This window comes from Pogona vitticeps, chromosome 1, assembly GCF_051106095.1.
Source record: "Pogona vitticeps strain Pit_001003342236 chromosome 1, PviZW2.1, whole genome shotgun sequence".
Lineage (NCBI taxonomy): Eukaryota > Metazoa > Chordata > Lepidosauria > Squamata > Agamidae > Pogona > Pogona vitticeps.
This window is the reverse complement of record NC_135783.1, coordinates 234,233,301-234,260,365: the sequence shown is the minus strand read 5'-3', so window position 1 is coordinate 234,260,365 and position 27,065 is coordinate 234,233,301. Positions and strand designations below refer to the sequence as shown.

The 27,065-nt window shown below is 40.7% G+C and overlaps 1 protein-coding gene across 5 annotated transcripts in view; it reads right to left on the bottom strand.

Moving 5' to 3' along the window:
* Positions 1 to 27,065, bottom strand: part of CLASP1 (cytoplasmic linker associated protein 1) — a 232,228-nt gene that overhangs the window by 167,607 nt on the left and 37,556 nt on the right. The window lies entirely within an intron of this gene.

Genomic DNA, 27,065 nt, shown 5'->3' with positions numbered 1-27,065 from the left:
TGAAATGTGATGCTAGGAGAGAGAGATATGGACACCCTGGACAGTCAGCAAGACAAACAAGTGGGTCCTAGAGCAAATCCAGCCCAAACTATCTCTGGAGACAAAAACACTGAAACTGAGGCTGTCCTACTTTGGATACATCATGAGAAGGTAGGATTCTTTGGAAAAGATAATAATGCTGGGAAAGGTGGAAGGCAGCAGGAAAAGAGGAAGATGGGTTGACTCCCTAAGGAAGCCACAGACTTGAGTGCAGGCGCTGAGCAGGGCCGTTGACAGGATACAACATTTTGGAGATCACTCATTCATAGGGTCACCATAAGTTGGAGGTGACTTGAAGGCACTTAACAGCAATAAAGGAGGACCAACACTGACACTTGTAGTGCACAACACTCTATCTAAGTGAAGGAAAATGGCATCTGAAGACTCTTGAATATGTCAACTTTTAAAAACCCAAAAGTAAGGCTTCAGCCTTCATGGGTTAGAGCATAGACTATTTATTGACACCTAGGAAACAATGAGGCTTCCAAAAGTGTCCATATCTTTGAAGTATCACATGCCCCATCCTGTGTCTTTCCTCTACTTCACTAGAAAATAGAACCTTATGCAGGAGAGGTGTCCTCCCTCCCCCCCCCCGGTGTACCCACCTCCAACAGGTTCATGAACAACCAGATGTCTTGCTGCATATATGAATTCATCACACTAAGGATTCTGGTTGTAGGACATCACTACAGTCCGTAAGACTATGAGACACTGAAAAAGAGAGTAGAACTCTGGAAGTTGTAGTCAAAAAATATTAATCTTCCCAAACTCTGTATCAGACACACACTGGCAGACTGAGAAGCAACCAAAGAAGCTGCACTTCAAGATCAACTGGCCTGCTGAAGAAGTCATTCTCTCTATAGTTGTTAGCCTGGAGTGACAGAATGTTTCTGCAGAATACATAAAGTACGTTAACTTTAAAGATACCTTCTATATGTATCAGTGAAGAAGATTTTGAGACGCTTAAACCAACAAATGAGTATCTGCCCTAACCCTTAAGGGCAAAAACATCAAGGATAATCAATGGATATGCTGGAGGCAGCTTACCCTAAGGAGGAAAAGCTGCCACTAGGCATGGAATGTTCATTATTCTTTTTTATTTATTTATTTTTACTACAGCTCTCAAAAATTGCCAGGTGTTCCTCAGTCACAATTCCCGCAGCTGTTGTCAAAAAAATCCAAGTCCTCAGAGGCATTTCAGTACTCAGGCCACCCACACCTTGGCCAGCGCTCTCGACCCACCATCACTGGCCTGAAGGAGAAGAAAATGAGTGGGAGCAGCAAGCTCTGTGGGAGCAGGAAGGGATTAAAACCGGTAGTCCCTCTGCTCATTAGCTCCACAAAGCATGCCTCTCAAAAAGCTACCTCTCTATTTAAAGAGGTAGCTATTTGCTAATAGTAAAATAGCTATTTACAAATAGTAAATACTATTTACGGACGGACGGACGGACGGATGGATGGATAGATATGTGTGTGTGTATCACAAATTTACAAATAGTACTATAGTATTTACAAATAGTGTGCGCGTGTGTCGAGAGAGAGAGAGAGAGAGAGAGAGAGAGAGAGAGAGAGTGGTGTCTCGCTTAACGATTGGTCTGCATTACGACGAATCCGCTTTACGACGATCTTTTTGCGATCGCAAGACAATGGTCTACATGGGGGAATTTAGCTTTGCGATGATCGGTTCCCTGCTTCGGGAACCGATTCTTCGCAAAACTATGTTTTTAGAACAGCTGATTGGTGGTTTCAAAATAGCCACCAGGTAATTAAAATGGCTCCCCGCTGTGTTTAGGGATGGATTCCTTGCTATACAGGCAGCAAAAATGGCCACCGTATGGAGGATCTTCACTGGACGGTGAGTTTTTACCCCACTGGAACGCACTGAATGGGTTTCAATGGGTTTCAATGGGGTTTTTATCTTCACTTTTCGATGTTTTCGCTTAATGGCGATTTTCCTGGAACGGATTTTCGTCGTTAAGCGAGGCACCACTGTATGTTTGTTTTTGTTTTTGTTTGTGTGTGTGTGTGTGTGTGTGTGTGTGTGTGTGTGTGTGTAAAACAAATAGTAAAAAAATCACAAATACCAGAAAGCAGATGAATTTACTAAATGCAGGTTTGATTCATTACAGTAAATATGGCCAACATGGGGGAACACAGAGAGACCGTACAGACTCCCTAACAGAAACACATACAGGACTGCACTATTAGTGATATAAATAGTTATAGAATAATTATATCACTAATACTGAAGTTAAAAAAAACAGCTATAGGTGGACCTTGGTCATAATCACATAAATAACCTAAATTTTGTAGCTAACTACCATGTTTCCCGGAAAATATGACAGGGTCTTATATTAATTTTTGCTCCAAAAAATGCATTAGGGCTTATTTTCAATGGAAGTTTTTTTTTTCATGTACAACAATCTACAATTATTCAAATACAGTCATATCATCTCCTTCTGGTTGCTGCACAATGGTGGAGGCCGGGGTTTCACTTAACTAGGGCTTATTTTTGAGGTAGGGCTTATATTAAGGGCATCCTGAAAAATCATACTAGGGCTTATTTTCAGGTTACTGTAGGTCTTATTTTGGGGGGAATAGGGTAACAGTGCAGAAGTATACTTCTATAGCTCTCCAGATTACTGTAAAAAATCATTCAGTGTGAAGAAAGCAAACATACCATGACTCATATTTTAGCCCCTTTGGCAAACCGACTGCTATTACTGTTGCAAGCTTCTTTGTACTCCATAGACAATAACTACTTTTGTGTAGTAACAGCTGAGATACCCACACCGTACTCTGACACAGAAACTGCATTCTAATGAATGATCTGACAAGTATTTTATCTTTTCCTACCACCGGGGTATGACTGTTTGGCTCCTGGGATTTCTTTAAATCTACCTAATTGTTTAAAATGGAAACCTTGAAGCAAGACTGCTGTAGTAATATAACCTTCTCTTCGACTAGTTTGCAATTCAGCTCTTTCATGCATAGGTCAAACGAAAGGCAAATTCCACACACTGCTACTCCCACATTAAAGGATACAGGGGGGAAATGCCAGGGTTTTTTGCTTGTTTGATTTTTAAGGCCTCCAAATAATTGCAATAATTGTGGTGTTGTCCATTTTGTTATCTCACTGTCGATTCTCAGCATTCACTGCTATTTCTTTTGCTGCTGATTTTAGTATTCTCAATAGTTCCTACAAATCAGATTAATTAAATCTAGGTATCAAATTAAATGTTACTGTGTTGTTGTTGTTTTAAAGTATCAACTATATCCAGGATGATTTCTTCCGGACAGAAATGTTAGTTTTTGCTCCTGCTCTTGCCTAGTGTATAAGCATGCCAATGAAAAAGAAATAAATATAAACCCACCCATCTCCAATGGATGCAAATTTACTTTTGTTGTTGTTGTCATTCAGGGCTGACACTCTAAGAGGTGGAACGCAATTTAATTTGACTGAGTAAAAAGCAGACCAACGAAAGCAGCAAATTTCCTGCATGCCGTTTTAGCATACTGACTGGCAGAGATATATGGCAAGGAAGATAGATCAAAATCTATTAGGGATCCTCTGGATGATTTATATTATCCCAACAAGGGTTTCTAATCCCAATCCCAAAATCCATATTGGGCATGCTGCTTTTATTAAGACTATAGCAGCAGCAATAACTAATTTCTGAATCAACAATCTTTTTAGCACTTTTAGCGCTCCTTAGACTTCACAAACAGAAGCAGAAGGGGAGAGAAAAAGCTTGATCTTAAGTCCTTGTAGCCTGTATGTTGTTTTGAAATGTAAATAAAACAGGGCTCACTGGTTATGTACGAATATTTATTAGGAAAAAGTTGAAGTATAAGTAAGAGGGAGGGAGTCCCCAACTTCACAGTCATCCTGAGTTTCTGTTAGTTACTAGAGTAAGAATTTAATACAGTACCTCCTCCACATTCATTCATTCTGAACAATAGTCCGATACAAAGACTTTTTTTTTGGCTTGCTATTCTCTTAATCACACAGCCCTAGTAGGATTCTTTTCTGAACCATACCATGAACACTGAAAGTATCTTTATTGCCTTAATTTTTTTTAAAGTAAGTTTTAGCAAAATATCCTCCCTGCAATATTTAAGAAGGCATATACAGTAGGTGGATGCAAGTTGAGAGAGGTACCTCAAGGCCTACCCTGACACATGGGACATTATCCCACTTAGTTCTGGCTGTGAGGATCACCTAGTGGTCCAAACAGACTGGAAGAGCCACTTCTGGGAAGTCATACCCAGAACACTGCAGGACAAATGCATTAAGGCTCCCTGCCAAAGGACAAAGATAAAGGATGCAAGAAAAGCCAGTCAATGTATTTACCTTGTGTAAATTTTTCCTGCTTGTTTCCAAGCTTTGCATTATCAAAGATTTCTAAAACCTTGCTCTGAGGAACATAAGGAGGAAGAGAAGGGAGTCTTTCAGATTTTGAAGTACTTGAGACAGACAGTTATCTGGGAGTTTCTTTTTCTTTTTTAAGAACTTGAGTTAGGGTTCTGGGACAAGAAGCAGACACAGAAGACTATTGCTACTTTGGGCATAGTTTTGGTCAATCAACTAATAAAGGAAATTAAATATGTACCTCTTAGAACTTGCCTCCTTTTCTATTTTTTCTTCCACACAGTAGACATCAGAGAACCTGAGCAGCTAGTCTTTCATGAAGAATGTTATTGTTATCTACTATCAAGTTGTTTCTTAACAGGTTTTTTTTAGGTATATGGGATGTTCAAGAAGTGACTTATCTTGCTGCCTCCCAATGTATTTCTATAGCTAAATGAGAATCTGAACCTAGGTCTTCTGCGTTTTAGGCCAGAATCCTGTCCATCAAGATGTAACGCAACAATATGCTATTGTAAATGTGCCAGATGTTCCACTTCAGCAACAATAAGGCTTTTCCTTAATAACTGGTGGTCCGACAGAGATTTTTAAATGGATTGTTGGGCTCTATTGTTTTAAACGTATTTTAGTATTGATTTTATTACAGTTTTTTATACAATACATATTTAATTCTTTTTAAATATTTGTATGCCTACTGGTTTTAGCTTTTAAATATTGTCTTTAATGATGTAAGCCACGCCTTGGGTTCTTTTTAAAGAGCCAGGTGGGATAAAAATATTTTTAAATAAATAACTCTGTGGGTAGCATATTCCAATAATCCAAACAGGATGTTATTCTGAGTGCAAACAAATATGTCCAAATTACATCTGCCAGGGAGACCACCAATCTTTCACTTAGCTGGTGAGAGAGGTTTTGATCCACTGTTAGGCCTTTTCAAATTCCAAACGATAAGAATGGATCTAGTAGTATCTCTGCCATAACCCAACCTAGTTTGCTTTTAACTAGCAGACAAAGGAAGAACATAGGACTGAATATCAGTTTTCTGGGCTTCATCCAACCCACGGGCAAAGAATAATCCTCTTGGGTTAACTAAGATATAGCAAAAGTAGAACACCCATGCAGCTAACACAGCTGTGCCCAGTGTTTGATGCATCACTTTGCCTTCCATTCATCCTCTAAGCACTACAGCAGCATGATCAACACCAGGGGTGCAGTGGCAGGAAGGTATCTTAGTGGCAAAAGAGGAAATTGGCAGGGCGGGAAAGAGACAACTGGGGTGAGTATACCACTGCTGAAGAAAGCCATTTCCATGCCTCCTTTAGCTATATAGTTACAGTTCACCACTTAGCCAAGCTTGGAGTTCCTCTGTATATTTCAAGAATTCATATTTATATTAAACAGAAAACTAGACATAATTACTGTGAGCACACCTGTGGGCTTTGTGCACTATTAGTCAAAGTGCACCACAGCTAAGATTAACCTGTACAACATTTCCTCTATTTCCTTTGTCATTTGCAATTGTGTCTCAGGTTGATCAGTTACAGCAGGATTCATGAACTACAGCCATCCAGAAGGTGGGTTGGTGCTCTGCCTCCTTGTGTGATAAAACAGTGGTCTTACAGTGCAAAGTTCTTTTTCTACACCTCATGGAAAGTATCTGTGCATGGATGGGTCCTCCCTCTCATTCCTGTAAACAAGGCTATGTTAACCAGATTTATGGCATAATTCCTGTGGGAGAGGGAACATCACCACTCCCAGATTCAGGGTATGTTGTCCATGTCCAGCAAATCATTTATCATTTGAGCATGAGGAGGCTGAGGGGTAAAGAAACTATGAGATAGACAGATGCTCATGTGAACCAAGAGCCTTAAAAAGCCAATTTCTGGACAAGTACCCAGAATCTCATTTACAACATGGTCATTGGCTATGGTGGCCAGTGATCTATGAGAAGGGGGAATCCCAGGCACGGAGGTGCCTCAAGACCATACTCTAGATCCACCGCCAGCGCCAGCTGCTCCAGATCCTGGCCCGTCACCTGTTAAAGCGCCAGCACCGCGGCTGCAGCTGCATCCTGAGGGTTGGCTGCAGAGGCGGGGGAATAGGGATACAGTGACTTATGGCTCACATGCCCACAGAAAGGGCTCTGCATGCCAGCTGTGGCACGAGTGCCATAGGTACACCATCACTGGCCTAGACCATGGCAGCAAGAATGTATTTCCAAAGGATCCTGTGACACTGTAGCTGTTACACTCAGTGGTTGGATGAGTCTGTGAATTCACATGTGCACCTGCCAAAGTTTCTTGTTCTCATAACAACAGCAACGACTAATATGGGAAGGAATAGGAGGAACGTGAAGGGTGCCACAAATTGCACTACAATAAGGCTTAGGGCCTTACTCACCTGTCAGATTGCCCACCTCTATCTTAAAAAAACAGTAACATTACAGAAGAGCAGCAGCACATCGCACAGGTGATCTCCTCTGCCTCCTCTCCATTTATTAAGGGGGAAACAGTCTGACGATGTGGTGCAGGTACTTGAGCAGGAGAGTTGTGCCTCCTGTCATTAACTACACCACAAACAAAAATTACATGAGACCTACAATACTTGTGCAATCTGATTCATAACAACAATCTGAATTTAAAAAGGACCACATTGCATTTTCTCCAGGGTACACAATTCCATTGCTATAAAATGCAACTAGTCTTTGCAGCAAATAATAAAGCCATAAAGCATGTGGCTTGCTAGCAACAAATTAGAAATAAAACATTCATTTATCATACAGTACAGCAACTGTACAGAAAAGTCGCGCCTACCAGAAAAGATGAGAAACATAGGAGTTTCCCTGGCATATATTGTTTTGCTTTAATAAATCTACGCTCAGGTTTCACTTTCCAAATTGTGGCTATTTTTAACCTTCTTGACCTTCTGCATTAAGAGTAGGGGTGAAAAGCTAGATGAGCTAAGAGACACAAATGTCTTTTATTGATCAAGGCACAATACACATCTGTAGGACAATTTCCATTTAAAAACACACCAGCCAGCTGACTGTTTCAGCATAGGAACACATGAGGATAAACAGTTATTTGATTAAAGAGAGAAGCAAAAGGAAGACAACAGCAATAGAAAATGAAGAAAACTCAATCCCCAGAGTCAAGGTGTCTGTAAAAAATAAAAATTAAAAAAATCCACAGCTCTTTTCAAGCAGAACCTTTGTAAGATTGTACAACTTCTCTTTCTTCCAGACATTCATTATCTTACAGCAGTAGACAGGGTTCTAATGAAATTTAATGATTCATGAGAAATGTCAAGGTCACCATATATCTGAACTACCAAAAGATCAGGCATGATGTATACTGAATTGAAGCAATTTCAGTCTTTGTGATAGCAATGAACTTTCCAGTTCTCCTTGGTCCATGTATTCTTAGACAGAGACATGTAACCCATCTGTACCACTTCACTGACAAAACTGTGAAGCAAAATCAGTCGATATTATGCACACCTTCACAGCTGGTACAGTCAGGACTGCAACAGGCCTTGACTACGTTGTCAACAAAGCAAAAATCTAACAATAGACACAGAATGTACTTTCTTCAGAATCTCAGTTTTCAGCCCATAAAAAGAAAATGTTCTCAATACTCAAGGTTATAAAGAGAATTTGAAATATACTGGCCAATGCCTGCCAAGAAGCTTTTGGCAAGGTCAATTAAAACCCTCTGTAGAGCATATGGAGCCCAAATTGGATTGCCCATTTCAAATTAATAACATAAAAACTTTGTGCCATGAGATAGTGCATTTTCATATACAGTAATTGTTTTACAAAGAAACCCTTTGAGTGCTTACCCATCATTTAGGGTGACTCAAAAACAATTATCTCCCTCCCGTTCTCCCCAAGGAGCTCCCAAGGGTGGTATACATGGCACTCCGTTGTTTCTTATCTTTTTTTCTTTGTTTTTCTACTCATAAACCCACTCAAGTTGATTGATCTGGGAGATTAGTGCCTTGTGGACAGCCACTCAGCGAGTTTAATGGGTGAGAAGGGATGCACAAATGCAGGATTTCCATATTTAAATGCTGAATTAATTGCCCCTCTCCCCCCAAAGTTTTGGATTTCCTTGAAGCCCCAGGAAGCATGGCTGAAAGTAAGGGAATACGAAAAGTTAGAGTTCAGAACATTTTAACAGCCAAGTGCTATCACATTCAAACTGCTAAAACAAACTGGCTCCCTGCTTCCCTGCAGGCTTGAACCCTGATGCCTCCCATTTTAGAAAATTGTCAGCTTATAGCTTTTCAAACCCTGAGCTCAGAAGCAGGACAGCACCATGGAAGCAGAGAGGTGCAGCGAAGCAGACCACTGTTATCTGCAGCCCATCCCCACAATACCAAGAGCTTTGTTTTCCCTATGGCTATTTTAGATCCATTTGCTCTAAGAATATTCTAACACTTAGCCTACATGGCTTACTGCTTCCAGACTAGGCTGTTCCCAATCCAAAAAGAGAATTCAGTCTTTTATCGGTCTACTTATTAATAGCATCAATAAATGTCATGTGGTGCCAAAAATATACATAACAATTAGAAAAGGCAAAAGATATATCTTTGCCCTGAAGCATTTCTAATCACACAGTACACCCTGGGGAACAGGGATAGGTCAGAAAAAGAAGTGAAATGTGGGTAATGGTGTAAGTAATGAGGTTTGGGGCAATGTAGGGACTTGTAATCGAAATTTTAGATTTGTCTCCAGAGAAAAGGAACGGAGGGGTTAATCCTCAGGTTTCACAGAAGGCTGTTTGGGAGAAAAAGGAACTGGAGAAGAAAGATCCATATTACCCTCAGGCTCTCCTCTTTATCCAATTCCCTAGGGCAGCCATTCTCAACCTTTTTTTTGGCCACAACCCTATTAAGAGCTCTTCTCAGGTTCCAGGGCCCCCTGTCAAATAAGGATACAACACAAACCCATACCTTTCAGAAACGCCTCACATTTTTCAGTCTGCGTCCCCCTTCAAAAGTGCCATATCCCCCCCCCCAAAAAAAAACTCGGTTGAAAATGGCTGCTCTACCTACGCTGGGCGGAAAAAAAACAGAAAACTTAACAGCAGTATCAGAATCTGAAAACTCAGTATCTAGGGAACAAACAAAAAACAGTTCAGCATTTTTAAATACTGGAGTCTACAATCTAAAGCAAGTTAGAAGCAAATTGCCAGTCAATCCAACTCCTTTTTAAGAGCTGGCTGGATCCCAGATCTATTTGCTGTCTCTATTCCCAGAGACCAGCAGTGCAGTTTGAAGGTATGATACAGTTTTCCATCCTGTGACATATTATAAATGTTACACTGTGTAGCAACAGTCACAATTATTAATTTTATTAGCATTGTGCTTTTGACAGACTTTTTTTAAACTTTCTTTTCATTTGATCTAACATCAAAGACAAAGAACCTGAAAGAGCATTTGTGATGCAAGCTACATGAACAGTCTTTATAGTCAGAATCACAAGGTATTTTTAACACAGTAAACAAATGCTTATTTACATTTATTTCTAAAGGGAAAAAAGATTTATGGCATATTGAGGTCAGGAGTTTTATTATTACTGAAGGATTTGAGTCTCTTCCCTCCCCTGTACTTCTCAGATGGGGAGGGACCACAGCGTAATGGCAAAGCACAGCCTTCTGAACAAGTTAAATTCCTCACATTTCAGTTAAAATTAAGTGGGGGGAGGAAAACATGTGGACTCTGCCCAACAGCATGAAGAAATGCTGCTCAATGGATCAAAGCAGCCATCTCTAAGCTAGGCCTGTCCAGTCATTTCGAATTACAACTCCCATGCTCCACAGCCTGCATGGAGTCTACTCAGTGAATATCTTCAAGTCCAAGTCCCCTCTAATTTTCTTGAGCACTATATGGGAACTATAGAGTTCTAGCTGCAACCAGAAGCAAATGGGTGGCAACACTCACTCAGCTGGGCATAGCCGAGAGGGACTGCTGTACTGAACTAATAGACAAACAGCTTGACATTATAAAAAGAAGGAAGGGTCATATTGGAGAATGCAGACGTTCCCTTCTTCAATTCCTGACATCTCCAACTAGGGCAAGGAGACGATCCTACCTAAAACACTGGGTTACCACAGCCATTCGTTGTCAGCAAAACAACAGCTCAAGATGGACCAATGGTCCAACTCAGGAAAAGGCACCTTCTTGTTCTTCCTAAGTCACAAATGGAAACAGAGTAGTGTTGCTGTTGCCACAGATTCCTCTGTTGGGGGACACTCAAGCCAATCACAGACTTCTGTTCAAGCAGCTGTGGTATCCCCAGTCACAATTTTCTCAACTTGTCATCAGTTTTCTGTTTCAGCAACCAGTAATCTGATCTGGCCATTATCCTTTAAAAAAAAATCTCCTCTAATATATACTTTCGTTTATGACTCACTGAACTCATGAAATCAGAATGCCCACCAAATGGTATTTGTCAATAAAATATGACAGGGGAAAAATATCTGTCATTTGATAATGGAACTGTTCTTTGGCATAAACGGCTGGTGAATGAATTGGGAAGGAAAAGCCCCTGTAGGAAGAGCGATTTCCTTACCTTTATTGTCCTCAAAACCGGCTGATGAGCAGTAAAGAAAGATAGTGATGAAGTGGGGTGGGGGAGGATACTATCTTTTTCAGAGCCATGGACAATATTTGCTTGCTTAAGCTGTCAAAATCTTATTCAAATAACAGCAAAACAGTGCTAAGGTACAGCTTCAGACGGTAGATTTAATCTCAAACATCTCCACTGTCAATCTTAGGGTAGCATGAGCAGCTGCCCATCAAGGATGTAAAATGGAATTAAGTGGACTGAATTTTGATTCTTTGTTGTTTACAGATAACATCTTCTAACATATTGGTTTCTTTAACATAGCAAATAATTTTCCCCTCTCTTACCTACAATTCAGGTCTAGAAGACATAACTAATTTAGCAGAAGCAAAGCAAAGTTTGCTTCTTTTATACCACCCCAAAGCGCTTAAAGCTCTCTCTGGGTGGTTTACAATTTGATTAATGCAGGTTACACATTGATACCCCATGAGCTGAGTACAGTGGGGTCTTGACTTAAGAACGCCTTGAGTTAAGAACATTTTGACTTAAGAACCACTCTCACAGGAAAATATTGACTTGACTTACATACTTAGATTTGAGTTAAGAACTTAAAAAAAACCACGTGGGAGGCAGGGAAAGTGCAAAATTTGAACTTTCAGTTAACTGTTGGCCAGTGAAAAGGGTGCCTGTCTGCTTCCTCACTCCTCCCAGCGTTTAGAGAGTGGATTGGGAGACAGTCTTCGGACTGCCTGGTACTGTAATGCCTGGACTGTATTTTCCCTGCCTTCCCTGAACCTTTCTTGACCTAAGGAAAAAAGAAACAAAATATCCCCCTCTAGTGGTCGAAGGCGGAATAGCAGCTTCCCATTAGTTTCTATGGACGGAAAAGAGCAGATACGGATCAAATGGTTCTCAATGCACTCCTATGGGAAATGCAGATTTGACCTGAGAACTTTTTGACTTGAGAACCGCCTTCCAATACGGATTAATTTCTCAAGTCAAGACCCCACTGTATCTATTTACTGACCTTGAAAGGATGGAAGGTCGAGTCAACCTTGAGCTTGCTACCTGAGCCCAGGATCAAACTCAGGTTGTGAACTAAACTGTTTGATTATATGTCTTCACCCTCCCATTGAAACCTATGTTCATTTGAAGGGGTTTTAAAAAAACTTCTCTCCTTCTGAATTCCAAGTTCTCCAATATATAAAAAAAGGAAACTGTATTTATTTGACCAGACACATGGAAAATATGTACTGATAAATATTCAAAGGAACACTGTGACAATTAAAAATGTCTATGAAAAACTTTCTATACAGTACTAATCTTTTGATACAAGATTGAAGTAAACAGAAGTTTTCGTGAAGGCTTTCACGGCCAGGATCTAATGGTTGTTGTGGGTTTTTTCGGGCTCTTTGGCCATGTTCTGAAGGTTGTTCTTCCTAACGTTTCGCCAGTCTCTGTGGTCAGCATCTTCAGAGGACAGCACTTTGTGCTCTGGTATAGCTGGCTTGGGAGTGCAGTATTTATGGCTGTGAGATAGGCTTTTGTCTTTTTCTGTAGATGGATTATTAGTGTGCCTTGTTGTGGGTGTACTGTTGTGCTAAGGAGAAGACATTATCTGTCACTCTGGTTGAAGGGTGTCATTAGCTGGTCTTTTGTGTGTAGTGATCCCCTGTCCTTGTGGCTGGGTAGAATTTATTGACCTTTTTGCACGCTGTATTTTTGAGAGCTGGGAGCCAAGTTTTGTTGAGATTCACACTTTCCTCTTTTTTGTTGAAGTTCTGCTGGTGCTTGTGGATTTCACTCTGAGGAGCATAACAGCTGATGCTTACTACTTTTCAATATAAAAAGTACATTGGGGTAAGGAGAAGCTGGGCAAATTAAAAAATGGAACTAGAAAACAACGAACACAGAAGTTTTTGCTGTAATAATCTAAAACACATAATCTCATTCCAACTTTTTTGTTGCTTTTTTAAACACCAAAGAAAAACAAGAATCATGGGTTGCTGTTACCTATCCAGAATTTTGTATTTAATTCTACAGGCAAATTGAGAGTATATTATACATACTTAGCTATGGCCAACAATTTTCCGTAATTTTTCTTCAAAGTTACCTTGACTTCAGCTACAAACCAACCTGAGAAAGATCCATTGAACACAATAATGCATCCCTAAGGGCCTAAATAGAGATTAGTGCACGACATAACATTAATAACCTAAAAACCTGTAGTATTGGTTGAGTATAAAATAGCCGTGTTCTCCACCCTGCTTAACATACGTGCCCTAGGAACAATTCTTAGCATTGCTGTGACATCCAACTTGCATACATCTTATCACCCAAGTTATCATCTGCAATTTAAAGTAATTAACATATCAATAATCTCCTTCCTATGTTAACAATGCACTGTCACTTTATCTATTGTCTGTATCCTTATCTGGTCATAAACCCCTAACACCATGGGGATGTGTAGAAATATAAAAGACATTGCATTTGCACTCCTTTTTTTCTGAAGAAGTGGATTTAGATCCACAAAAGATTACACAGAAATAAATTTTAATCTTTAAATTGCCTCTTTCCCTCCTTTCTCCCCCTATAGTTTATTAGTTGCCTAATGACAAGGAAATTTGCTGCAATCAGCTGAAACAATATTTTAAATTATAATTTAAAAATAAATGTCAGCTATAACACAAGGTCAGAGAAAGATGAATAATTTATCAATGATGTAGGTACATATTCTGAGTATTCTCTACCTGTAAACCATGAAAGGGGGTTCCATGAGTCAGAATTTACTTGACAGTATGTCATTATCATTTTCATCATTATTGTAAATGCAAATCTGGAGGGATTGAAGGAATGCTATCACAGGTCTGCAAGAGAATACAAATTAGAACAATCTAGCCCCAAAGTGCAAACAAGGTGAATGGGAGTCGGAAAGGAACATCAGGAATCCCACCCTCTACTCAGTTCGATATATACAGTAGGTACTGGAGTGAACAAAATAACTAAAGAAAGATTCCTTTGGATGAACTGCTACCACCAAAAGAACAAAGGACTCAGAAAATGAGCACATAAAGCCCAAAATTCCACTGGACAGCTATGCAAAAGGCGTAACTTTTGGATGAGAATTGCCTTAAGCTAAACAATCTATGTTGTGCACCAAGTCTCACAACTACCCATGTTTCCCTGAAAACAGGACAGGGTCTTATATTAATTTTTGCTCCAAAAATGCATCAGGACTTATTTTCAGGGAATGTTTTATTTTTTTTCATGTACAACAAGCTACATGTATTCCAATACAGTCGTGCCCCGCTTAACAATTACCCCGCATTACGACAAATCCACTTCACGACGATGGGCTTTTTTTCCACTTTGCGAAGATCTGTTCCCTGCTTCGGGAACTGATTCTTCGCATTACGACAATCAAAACGGGCTGATTGTCGGGTTTTCAAAATGGCCACCAGGTGCTCAAAATGGCTCCCCGCTGTGCTTAGGGACGGATTCCTCACTATACAGGCACAGAAAATGGCCGCCGTATGGAGGATCTTCGCTGGACGGTGAGTTTTTAGCCCATTGGGACGCACTAACCGGGTTTTAATGCGTTTTAATGGGTTTTTTATTTTCGCTTTACGACGTTTTCGCTCTACAGTGATTTCACTGGAACAAATTAACATCGCTAAGCGAGACACCACTATACAGTCATGTCATCTTCTGGTTGCTGCACAGTGGTGGAGGGCAGGGTCTCACTTGACTGGGGCTTATTTTTCAGGTAGGGCTTACATTATGAGCATCCTGAAAAATCATACTAGGGCTTATTTTCAGGGAAACAGGGTATGCATATGTAACCCGAGTAAACGCAACAGATACAAGATTATAGATATTTCTTGTGTTCTGTGCCATCGAGTCAGAACCAACTTATAGCTACCCTAATAGGGCTTTTAAAGTAAGTGAGATATTTAAGGAGTGGTCTTGCCAGTGCCACACCCCCAGTAAGTTTCCATGGCCAAGCAAGGATTCAAACCCCATTCTCCACAATTCTCTATCCACCACACCAGTGGTTCACAATGTTGAATCCCCAGATGTTCTTGGACTGCAACTCCCAGAAATCCTGGCCAGCACTGCATGTGGTGAAGGCTTCTGACAACTGCAATCCAAGAACTGGGGGCCCCAGTTTGAGAGCCACTGCACCACACCACACTGGGAATCAAGATATTTTCTTAACTATAAACAATTTATGTACAATAGTTATGCTTTTTACGTAACTAAGCAACAGGATTTGGCCAAAAAGAACCTAAAAAGTCTAGCCTTTGACTGGACATTTTCACAGTTGAGAGGTTTAATTCTTATTTATTCACCAAGCATGAAAAATACCACTTGGAACTTTTCTATTTCAATTAATAAAGAACACTACCTGCCCTTTGTTCCTCCTCGCTCTGTGAGTTCATTACAGTTAATACGTATTGGTGGAATTCCAATTTCTATCTTTCAAACTATTTCTAAAATCAGTAGGTTTTCTGCATTTCTCTATCAAGACAAAAGGCAAGAATTGTATTGTGTTGAAAGGTATGATTAATGTTACTCATGTAAAACAAAATGGGGAAAGGAGAAGGGGTTTTTAAAGACAGGAAAGGTGTTCTGTGGCCAAAGGCTTGGGAGGCCAAGAGACTGCGTCATCAAGAGATGGAAGGAACGGATTCTAATCCATAAAATACATGCCACCGCATAGCATCTCAGGTAGCCCTTATATGCCTTGAAACAAAAAGCAAGGGCAAGTTGAAGCATGATTACCAAGTAAGGGATGGACATCGAACAATCTCCTGGCACCAGCACTTTTACAGGTCTCAATTATGCCACAGTAAATATGTTAACCCCTTCTTGGATGCACACCTTTTCATGGCGGAGGAGTTTGAGTATATCAAGTGCAGCTGACATCAATGCTGTTAGGAAGCCATATTCCATTATGAGTCTGGACTCCTAGCAGAGTCTCTCAGGGAAGAATGTTCACAGCTAAGACACCAGACTAAAATGCATCCACCCTCTTCAAGGCAGCTACTGGGCAGCAACAGTAGATGAAGGTGACAATGCAGAAGAAGCAACAACTGCGACACTCAAGCTAACTTTTGTTAGTACTCCACATAAGCTGGCAATGGTAATGCCCTGCTGAACTTTCCTTACCATGAAAACCCAATGATGAAACAGGCCAAAATGAAAGTGACACCGAGCGAGGAGGCAAGAGCGGTGACACTCAAGTTAACTTCTGTTAATACTATGCAGAAGGTGGCAGTGGTGAACCGCTGCTGAACCTGAAGTCTAAAATGAAAGAAGAGACAGTGCTGGAAGATGGGACTCCCAGGTCAGAAAGCACTCAATCAGCTACTAGGGAAGAGCAAAGGATAAATACAAATACCTCTGTTCCTAATGATGCAACTAGACTAAAGCCAAAAAATATGTCTAGTAGCTGAAGTTAAAAGAAAACCTGATGCTGCACAACACATATAACTGGAACATGGAATGTGAGAAGTACGGATCAAGGTAAACTGGAAACAGTAAAGCAAGAAGCTGAATCTATAAACATTGCAGTGCTTAGTGTCAGTGAACTAAAGTGGACAGGACAAGGTATTTTCATTCAGACAACTACAAAGTGTTCTACTCTGGAAATGTCAAAATCAGAAGAAAAGGAATGGCTCTAATACTGAGGCAAGATATAGCACAGGCAGTTAGGAGCTATAATGTATGACTAGACCAAATAATATCAGTGTGAAGGAGAGAACACCAGTGTGCCGTCCTCCGTAGAACAGAATCCTGAGGAGAACCGTGGTTGTGTGGAGGGAGTGTTGGTGGAGATAGAGCAGGAGATGGAGGAGTGGAAAGGGTTGCTGGAGGTTTGTTTAGCCGACGAGAAGGGGGAGGAGTTGGACCTAATCATCTGGGAGGAGGATATAAAAGGAGAGGAAGGTGCGCGAAGTTTTAGAATCCTAACGGGGGGGGGGGTGAATAACCAGAAAGGAAAGATCAGGCTGTGCAGGCTGAGCTGGGCTATGGGCAAGAGGACTTTGTAAGGTTAATGAAGGACTTTCCCAACCTTCATACTGGGGGAGACTTGCTACCGGACCTGAAGGACCAACACGCAAGAGGAGAGAACCTAGAGCTACTAGAATGGACTGTGGTGGTGTTCCCACGCAATCAGCGTGTGGGGGGAGGAGGGTGTGATCTGTCCCAGTCCCTCTTTACTCCAACAACCGCGCGAAGGGGACTGGGCAAGACACCCTTGCTGTGGGACAGTTTGCGCTGTGCGGAGCAACCCCCTGAGGCCCATGACCGATCGGGAGCGGTTTGGACCAGCCCCAGTGTTAGGAGTGACTTGTTGACGCCGGATGTAAAGGTCCGAAGTTACAGAGTTCTTCCAGAGTTGAGTTTATTAGATCCTTTTGAGGCTGTTGACTTGAATATGTTGAATAAAAGAGACTACAGTATGTTAAGAATACCAAACAGCCTCCAACTCTCCTTCCCGCACAATCTTTGGGGTCGCCTCCGGCAGAAGATGAACCCAATCACAATCAGTCAGACTCCATGGAACACCTATCAACACAACTATGATTCAAGTCTATGCTCTAACAACTAGTGCTGAAGAAGAGGAGATTGAAAGCTTTTATACAAGAATCCAAGAAGAAATTGTTCACGCACCAAAACAAAACACGCACCAAAACAAAACATGCCTATAAGTCATAGGTGACTGAAATACAAAATTAAGGAACAAAGCAGAAGCAAATGTTGTTGCATTTTAGCCCCTTATCTGTTCAATCTGTACCCAAAACGTATCATACAGAAAACCTGAATTAGATTCAGATGAAGGAGGTGAAACTTTGTGAATGAAACATCAATAGTTTAAGATATGTAGATGACACCATCCTACTGGCAAAAAGCAGCGATGACTTGAAACCTCTAGTGAAAGTGAAGAAGAAAGTAACAAAGCAGAACTGGAACTGAATGTTAAGAAAACCAAAATTATGACAACAGAAGAACTATAGAACAATGGAGAAACTGAAATACGTAGCTAAGAGATTCTGTATACCTTAGTTCAGTCAGTCATCAACCCAAATGGAGACTGTAGCCAAGAAATTAGAAGACTCAGAAGGGCAGCAATGAAAGAACTAGAAAAGATAATCAAACACAAGGATGTGTCAGACCAACATCAAGATCATCCACACTCCTGTATTTCCAATCACCATACATGGGTGTGAAAGCCGGATACTTAATAAAGCTGACAGGAAAAAAATATATTGATTTGAAATGCAATGTTGGAGGAGACCTTTGCAGATGCCCTGGACTGCCAGAAAAATGAGCAAGTGGGTCCAAGATCAAATCAAACCTGAGCTCTCTTATAGAAGTAAAAATGTTGAAACTGAGGCTATCCTACTTTGGGCACATCATAAGATGACAGGATTCTCAGGAAAAGACAATGATGCTGGGGAAGGTTGAAGGAAGGGAAATGGATAGGAATGCAGTAGGAAAAGCAACGTACTATTCCCACAAATGCAAAGATCCATTTAGTCAAAATAAACATAACTTATGAGGCTGGCAAGTTTGCACATTAGGAGCAGCCTCATAAGTTATGAGAGTCGTATTCTGCCACCCCAGTAAAATCAAGAGAGATCTCTATTGAAAAAGTTCTGTTTATAGGGATCAGGAACTTACCACACCAGCCAAATTTAGTTATTTGCTGTTGAAGAGAAGTGTACCAGGAGACACATAAGGAGATGCCATGCCACACATGCCAGATACCAACAGCACTGGTACTGGGTATCAGACGCCAACAAGCAGCAACATGTAGCAGCACAGCTTGAAGCAGCACCTTGGAATAGACAAGGGCGACATGGATTTTCCTCCATAAATTTAAACTGGCTTGGCTGGGCTAGCACTTAGAATATTTTTCATGTGTGTCCTATAATATGCGTCAAGGAAGATTACTCAAAGTTATAATGCTTTTTATTTTTTTATGAAGTATTTTACAGTTGTATTCTCTGCTTTCTTTATGTGACATTTTAGGCTATTTTGAAACATGGTTAAGTTGCTGACAACTTAAGTTTTGTTTTTGAATGTACTTCTGTTTGCAACGTCTCACAGCTGTAAGAATTTTGGACAGCAATCACACCTCCAGCTTTTCACAAGTCACAAGAATGAATTCATGCTTAAGAATTTTTGCCCACAGTTCTTCCAGAGCTATAAGACTTTTAGATGTTCTCAACAACTTTGAAGTATTTTTGCGCATAGAAGCAACACAGATGAATAAAGTTTGTAGAAATAGATGAATTGATGTTGCCTGGAATTATTGCAGCAAGGAAGCAACTTTTACCTTGACATCCAGATGAGTTTTGATATGAATGGAAATGGTTTTCATTCTAGAATTAACCCCCTTTTCAGGGATGAATACCAGCTGTGACAAACACAGGCTTCTGCTATTTCCTTAGTTGTCTGAGGCATCAGACTTTCTAAACTGACCTGTGCCCTACCACTATAAGCACAGATGAACAAAGATCAACAGGACATCCTTCCACATTCCAAGATGTTCCAGATGGGGACACATATTCAAGATGAGTTAATAATGATGACCATTCACCCTCTGATCACTCTGTCCTATGGGTGGAAAAGAATTTCAGTGAATTTGAACGTGTTGCCCAAAGCACCACTTTTATAGCTTCTGAGATGTACGACAAGAAGAGACTCATCCCACCTCAAGACTCGGCAAGGGTTATAGGGTGGATACGATTCAATACAATACAGTATGGTGAAGACAAACTACTGGTCTATCTCTGCTGTGAAATAAGGGGTAAACCCACATCAGGATACATACACAAAGAGACCTTACGGACATTGTCACAGTTTAAATATACATCACCAATGTATGATCTAATATGTGACATCCGGATCCTTCAATACATCAGAACACGTTTGATCGCACAACTAGCAAATTTGCCAACAAACCCAGGCAGCCAAATGGGGGGAGAGGGGGGAGGGATTGTATTTCTTTAGTTCTTTAAAGATGTGGAAAACCCATCCTTCTAATCTAATCTACTCTAATCTAGGCCATATCTACAAAAGAAATATATATTAGTTTTTAATACTTAACAGTGACACATTTCCTCCCAAATCCTTGTTTGATAAGGAGCTGGTCATCCCTTCAGGGATGTATAATCCTAAAATTTCTGGTTTCTTTTTGGCAGATTCCAACTGTGGTTCTAGGAAAGCAACAGAACTAAGACACCTCTCTCCTATAATACTCAAATGAAACTCAGATCCAGCCATATGCATAGAGTAGGCTACCGAAAATGACATACCCAATTCTGCTTGTTCATTGCACTGTATGTTCTTTGATTCTGACTGTATCAATACTCAGCCTCAACACAGGTCACAACAAAGGATAAATTCCAGTACTGTTACAAGGAACAGCTGACAAAATAAGGGAGTGCTTCACCTGTTCTGTGCTTCCCATGCTCAGAGACCATAACAAGTTCTAACCCAGCTACTAGGGAGCCCTGATGAATTTTTCATTAAGCTAATTCTTTCCGATCAAGGCTCTCTTATTACACACTCTGCAGCAAAATTTTGTGCAGCAGCAATGGCACAGCACTCCCTTATAATCTCCTAAATTCACAGGTTGATTGGTTTGAGAATGAGGGTGTTTTATTGTTGAGCGTAGAGAAATGTTGTGGTCCCAAGTGAAGGAGTTTTAATCTACAAATATGTAGGAAGGACTCTCTATAACCCAGAGCCCCTGTCCAAACCAGTATGCCCTAGATGATCCAATGGTTCAAAAGACAGCTATAAAAATGCTGTATTTGATTCTCCCCATATTTTACAACTAGTACACAATTAATTACCTGTTGTACACTTTTTATTTGCATTTTGTATATTTTAGCCATATAATATGTTTTATGAACTGGTTGTACACTTTTTAAAATTGCATTTTGTATATTTTAGCCATAAATATGTTTCATGAGCAAGTCACTTAACCGTAATAAATAAATTCTAACTCAGTTGGGGGGGGGGGGAACAGCTACCTGATAGAGAAACAATCAAATGCTAAAGTTAATTCTACCTCAAAGCAAAACTGGGCAGATAAGAGTCATGGAACTCCTACAAAACTCATACTTTTTATTTTGAAACCACAACACCAAGCGTGGAAAGCAGCAAGCAGAATCTTCATTTGGGACATCAACCAACCACTTTCAGGCTTGCGACATTTTCTTCTTCGTACCAGTTTTACAGCTGGGAAGCAATTTACAGCTGAAATGGTGAAACTTACCCTGCAGTTACCCAGGACTTCTAATCCCAGAAGCCACAGCCAACAGGACCAAGGAGAACAAGGGGAGTTCTAGTCCAACAGCTGAAGGGCGCCAAGTGTTCCTTGCTTTACAGTTTGGCCTTTTAAACAATGTGCCCCCATTTAACTTTTGACATTTCTTCTTTACTTTTATTTAAATGCATAGATTGCCCCTTGGCACAAGACTCTCAGAAGGGCATACACGTAAAAGCTGTTTAAAAAAAAACCCAGCTGAGTTCAAGTGTGCCATTCTCGTCTTCACAAACAGCAGTTCACCACAGTAGGAACAGGCAAGGCTTCTGCTTCTTCTTTTGCCAGGAAAGATGATTTGAGAACTCCATACAAAGATGGCAGAGTGTATCCTTATCCCAGTGCCTGGTACATAAAAAGAAATTCATTCCTATTCCATAAAGCCATCATTTGTTGTATCATGTGAGCTAGGCTAAAAATGCAAATTGAGAACACACACACACACACACACACACACACACACACACACACACACACACACACACACACACACACACACACACACACACACACACACACACACACACACACACACACACACACACACACACACACACACACAAAGTTGAAGCAAACAAACTTCACACAAACTGCCAAGAATAATAAGCACCATAAAAACACAACTGATCATCTATATTCCATGCCTACACTTTCTGTCTTTTGTTTTGTTGGTCTTTACTTGCCACAAAACATACACATCAAGATAATGTCTGGTAAGTGTCTTTGGGGAAATTCTTCTATATGTATCGGGCAAAATGACTAGTTTCCCTACTGCTACCAGGTAAGACCTGAGGTGATCTTCCAGAGACAAACAAACGTGACAACGTGTAAAAAACTGAGGAATCATTTCTATGTTTCAGTTTACATGCTGTTCTACTCTAAAGATCTGGGAAAGGTCATCATCTAGCAGGCAAAATAAAAAATAACTAAAGCTGGAAGAGAACTACTACTACAGTATCTTTCTACCCTCAGCAACAGAATCACATATAAATGATCAAAGATCTTACAAGTTATTAACTAAAAGCGACAAAGAGAATGTTACAGAAAGCCACAAAATTTAATTACCAGTATACCAAAATCACCTCCAAAAGACAGGAGCATTCATTGTCTTGCCACATGGTTTTGCACAATTGCTCTAGAGCAGCCAGATCTAAAAAATCACAGTACTATGCTAACCAGACTGATCATCTTTCCCAGTAAGGCAATGGTTATATCCTTGCTCCATCTTTTAGGTATTATTGCTGAATTCCACAAACAGGAAGAATTGTCATCACAACAAGGCACCCTCTCCCTGCTCACAGAGCCTATATGGCTCCATGATATACAGAGGAGCTTCTGGCTATGAAATGGTTGGGGAGACGGCTTGAGTGCAGATGGAGGAAATATCGCTGCGACTATGACCAAACACAGCTTGGAGCCCATTATTGGCCTACTCTGTGGCGATACAGCTGGTGAAATGCCAGCATTTCTCCAGTCGTATTGCTTCCTCGGTGTGTCGTCCAGCAGAGCTATTTTGAGTGGTCTTCAGCCTAATGGTTCAGTAGAAGTCCCAGACTGCTCAGTGGCTTGCTGTAATGAATCTGTTACACACTTTGAGGGGAAAATTGCTCAGATTCGCAAAGAGTTGGACTCTACTGCTGATGCAGAGCCTATGGTTGTGTCCAGTGCTCTGGACTTATGTCATGATTTATTGGATGAGTTTCAGTTGTTACAATCCGAGGAGGTGGAAAGGGTGCTTGGATTGGTTCGTGCCACCACTACACAACTCAACCCTTGCCCATCATGGCTAATAAAGGAATCTGCCCAGGGAGTTCGCACCTGGATCAGGCCAGGAGGCCCTTCTGAAGGTGCCATCCCTGAAAGAGGTGAGGGGGATGGCATGTCGAAATAGGGCCTTCTCAGTTGTTGCCCCCCAACTTTGGAACGCCCTCCCTATAGAGATCGGCCTGGCTCCAATACTTTTGGCTTTTCAGCACCAGGCAAATACCTTTCTGTTTAGCCAGCATTTGAATTATATTGTATTCTTTACCTGGCCATATGAACAGCAGGATTTATTAATATTAATGTTTTAATGATTGTTTTTAATATAGGATATTATTATAATATTGCCTATGTTTAATGGTTTTAATGCTTTTAAAGTTTTAATATTGTTGTATGCCGCTCAGAGGCCACTGGTAATGGTGCGGCTTAAAAAAATCTTGTAAATAAATATATAAATTATGTTTGTTGTACAAACTCAGACAAGAGTAGCACTGTGAGGGGAAAACATACACTCTGGCTGAAATCCAGTAGTCAGTTGCAACTACAGTAGACCCATCTAATCCACAGCACTTTTGAAGGAGTTAATTCGCCACATACCCACTGATTCACCAGGCTTACTCTAGTTGTGATTTACTACTGGATTTCAGCCCCTAATTGTCTTTTGTCCGGCAATACCAGAAAACAAACTTGAAACCCACAATTTTGTTTTGTTGGCCACATTTCCCAGATAACTGTGTCAGCTTTGTGAAAAAAAGCAAACAAACCAAAGGATTCATGTCAGTCTCTGGTAAGGATATAGAAGAGAAATGAATATTCTTAAAACCACTAACCCTAGCTAGAATCCAGCTGAGGTTATATCTTTCATAAGAGGGAACAAGCTCTATTAGTTAAAGTAACGAAAGCATCCCCTCCTCCATGTCTTTGAAGTTTTGGAATGTTTGTCTTTCTGCCACCATTGTGTCTTGCATAAGCAGAGAGAAAATGTTATACAGTACACAGGTACTTTTTCCTCATATGGCTTTAGTACGCAATTAAATGCAGCAAACAAGGATCACATTTTGGCGTAAATATTTTCACACAAGGTCTGTCTCTTTTCTCGATGTCCTTCCTTCAGAAGTACATAGTCTGCAAGCTAAAATTTCATAACATGTTGGCAAGCCACAAGGAAGAGCTGAAAGATACCGTTGTCTGTCTTGCTCATTACTAAAAGCATGTTTTTTTTCCTAAAGGGTACTCTATTATGCATATTTGAACACTACCAAATGTTAATATTCCTATCCTGATTCTCCCTCACACCCACCCCTTGCCACAAACAGCCACTGCAATGCAGCGTTCATTGCTGGATTTGCCACATAAAGCACAAGCACAGCAGAAAGACCCCAATGTTCAGTTCAGCTCCATGGTATCGTATGTGAGGGCAATTCAAGCCATATTGACTCTCACATTGCTCAGCTGCTTCCTTTTACCCTCCCCGTGGCACTCCTCATACTGGTGATGCCAGCATAACCACAGGAAGGTCAGGTCACCAGATCTCAGCAATGAGGTATCAGGAAAAGGGTGTGGGGATGTAAAAATCACTTGGACAAAAACTAAGGTCACATTCAGGAACTTCTAAGTGGGCCCCTCTAAGCAACATTTGCTCTTGAAGCAAAAATATCCGTATGACAGATCTTTGGCCATTCGGCCACCCCACCTTCAAAACCTATTGCCCACAAGCACTGCTTGTCTGTGAGAAGATATAACTCATTTGGAGAAGGGGAGTTCTGCAGTAAGATTTATTTAAGGTAATGTTTAGCCACTTTTTGAGGTTTACTGTCACAAAGTGTCTCACAAATAAGAGAAAGGGAAAATACAAACACATGGCATCCATATAAGGAAAACTATTTAAGAGGGCACATGATCTACAAGCATACACTAATTGCAATTTCAATGAAAAGCAGCACTAAAGGTCATGTACAGATGGAATGAGGTGACAAGAGTAAGAGAGTACCACAGGAAAGATACCCACTCTGTAACTCTTACTTCCTGTTCCTGTCCTTCTACTCTTTTTCAAAGATATTTCAAATATTACAGAGAGAAAGAATCAGGATATGCAGATTTCGTAGACTTAAGACAGAGAAACATACATTTACATTAATTTGTCCTGAAGTAAGATTTGGGGTTTGTTTGTCATAACATTGTACATAGATGGTTGTTGTGGGTTTTTCGTGCTCTTTGGCTATGTTCTGAAGGTTGTTCTTCCTAACGTTTCACCAGTCTCTGTGGCCGGCATCTTCAGAGGACAGGAGTCAGAACTCTGTGTTCTGGTGCAGTTTGTTTGGTCTTTTGTGTGCAGTGATCAACGGTCCTTGTAGCTGGGTAGAGTTTGTTGACCTTTTGCATGCTGTATTTTTCAGTGCTGGGAGCCAGGCTTTGTTGAGTTTTAAACTTTCTTCTTTTTTGTTGAAGCTCTGCTGGTGTTTGTAGATTTCAGTGGCTTCCCTGGGCAGTCTAACATAATGATTGCTGATGTTATTCAGTACTTCAGTATTTTGAAATAGAATTCCATGTCCCGCTTGTTTTAGGGCATGTTCAGCTACTGCCGATTTTCCCAGCTGTTTTAGTCTGCAGTGTCTCTCATGTTCTTTGATTCTGGTGTGGATGCTGCTTTTTGTGGTTCCAGTATATACCTGGCCATAACTGCAAGGTATACTCCTATCCAGCTACAAGGACCGGTGATCACTGCACACAAAAGACCAGCTAACTACACCCATCAATCTCAGTGACAGACAATCTCTCCCTCTTATCACAACAATACACCCACAACAAAAACACGCTGATCACCACAATCACCCATCTCCTGAAATGGACAAAAGCTGATCTCACAGCTATAAATACTCAACTATCCAAACAAAGTGCACCAGAGCACCGACAGAGTTCTGACTCCTGTTCTCTGAAGATGCCAGCCACAGAGACTGGCAAAATGCTTGAGAATACATTCTACATAGAATTAAGAAATTGGGTCAGGAACCCCTGCAGAAGAAACAGCAAATGCAAATCACACCAGCATATTTATGCTAAAAGCAAACTCATAAAATGAAAAGGCTGTCTTGATAACTTCACAGAGGTGCTTGAAAATGAGCTGCAAGAGTTCATTTACTTGATAGGTGCAGCAGTTAAGTGAGCTGTGAAAATCTGTGCTTCCAATGTGTGTCCTGCACAACACAATTTCCCACCATACATATACCCAAACATAAACACTGTACCACTGTCACCACTCCATTATTTTCTCTCATCAACATATCCTACCCACAAACTGATTGGTACTAACAGCAGTGCAGCTGTTGGCAAAACAGTTCCCATGTGAATTGGATTACAAGACTTTTGAGTTGATAAAGTCCAAAGTGAGGGGGCCTGAGAGGAGGTCTTCACCATGTTCTGCTAGACTGCGATGAAGCTGAACAACAGCCAGTCAGAAAACCTCTAATATTCCTACATTCCTTCCAATGTAAGATAGACACAAAATTATTTTCAGTCCGAGTACGGGTTTCATAAAGGAGAAACTTTACCCCTGGGCTTCATAACTAGATTTTGGCTAATTACGTTTTCTCAGAAGAGCTTGTTGACACTGCTCCTTCCATGCTAACATTTCTGTTAATTCGATTCAACAGATGTTGATTTGCTAGTGTCTGTATTTTCCCTATTGTAGTCCTTGGTAGCATTAATGTCACAAAGAAAGAGCAAACCCACCAGAGTCCAGATGGAGGGTGGCACCCCAGTTGATCCTGCTTATATCCTCTGCAATTTTTGCACTCCTACCACACTAAACTGTATGGTGATTAGACCACAATGCAGTGGTTACTGACTTAATGAGTGGTTAATCGCATATAGTGGCAACTGTGATTTTTCCGGAGGGCCAGCCTTAGTAACATGGCACAGCTGCATGTTGTAAGCCCCCCCCCACATTGCCATAACACAAGATAGCCAGAGGCATATGT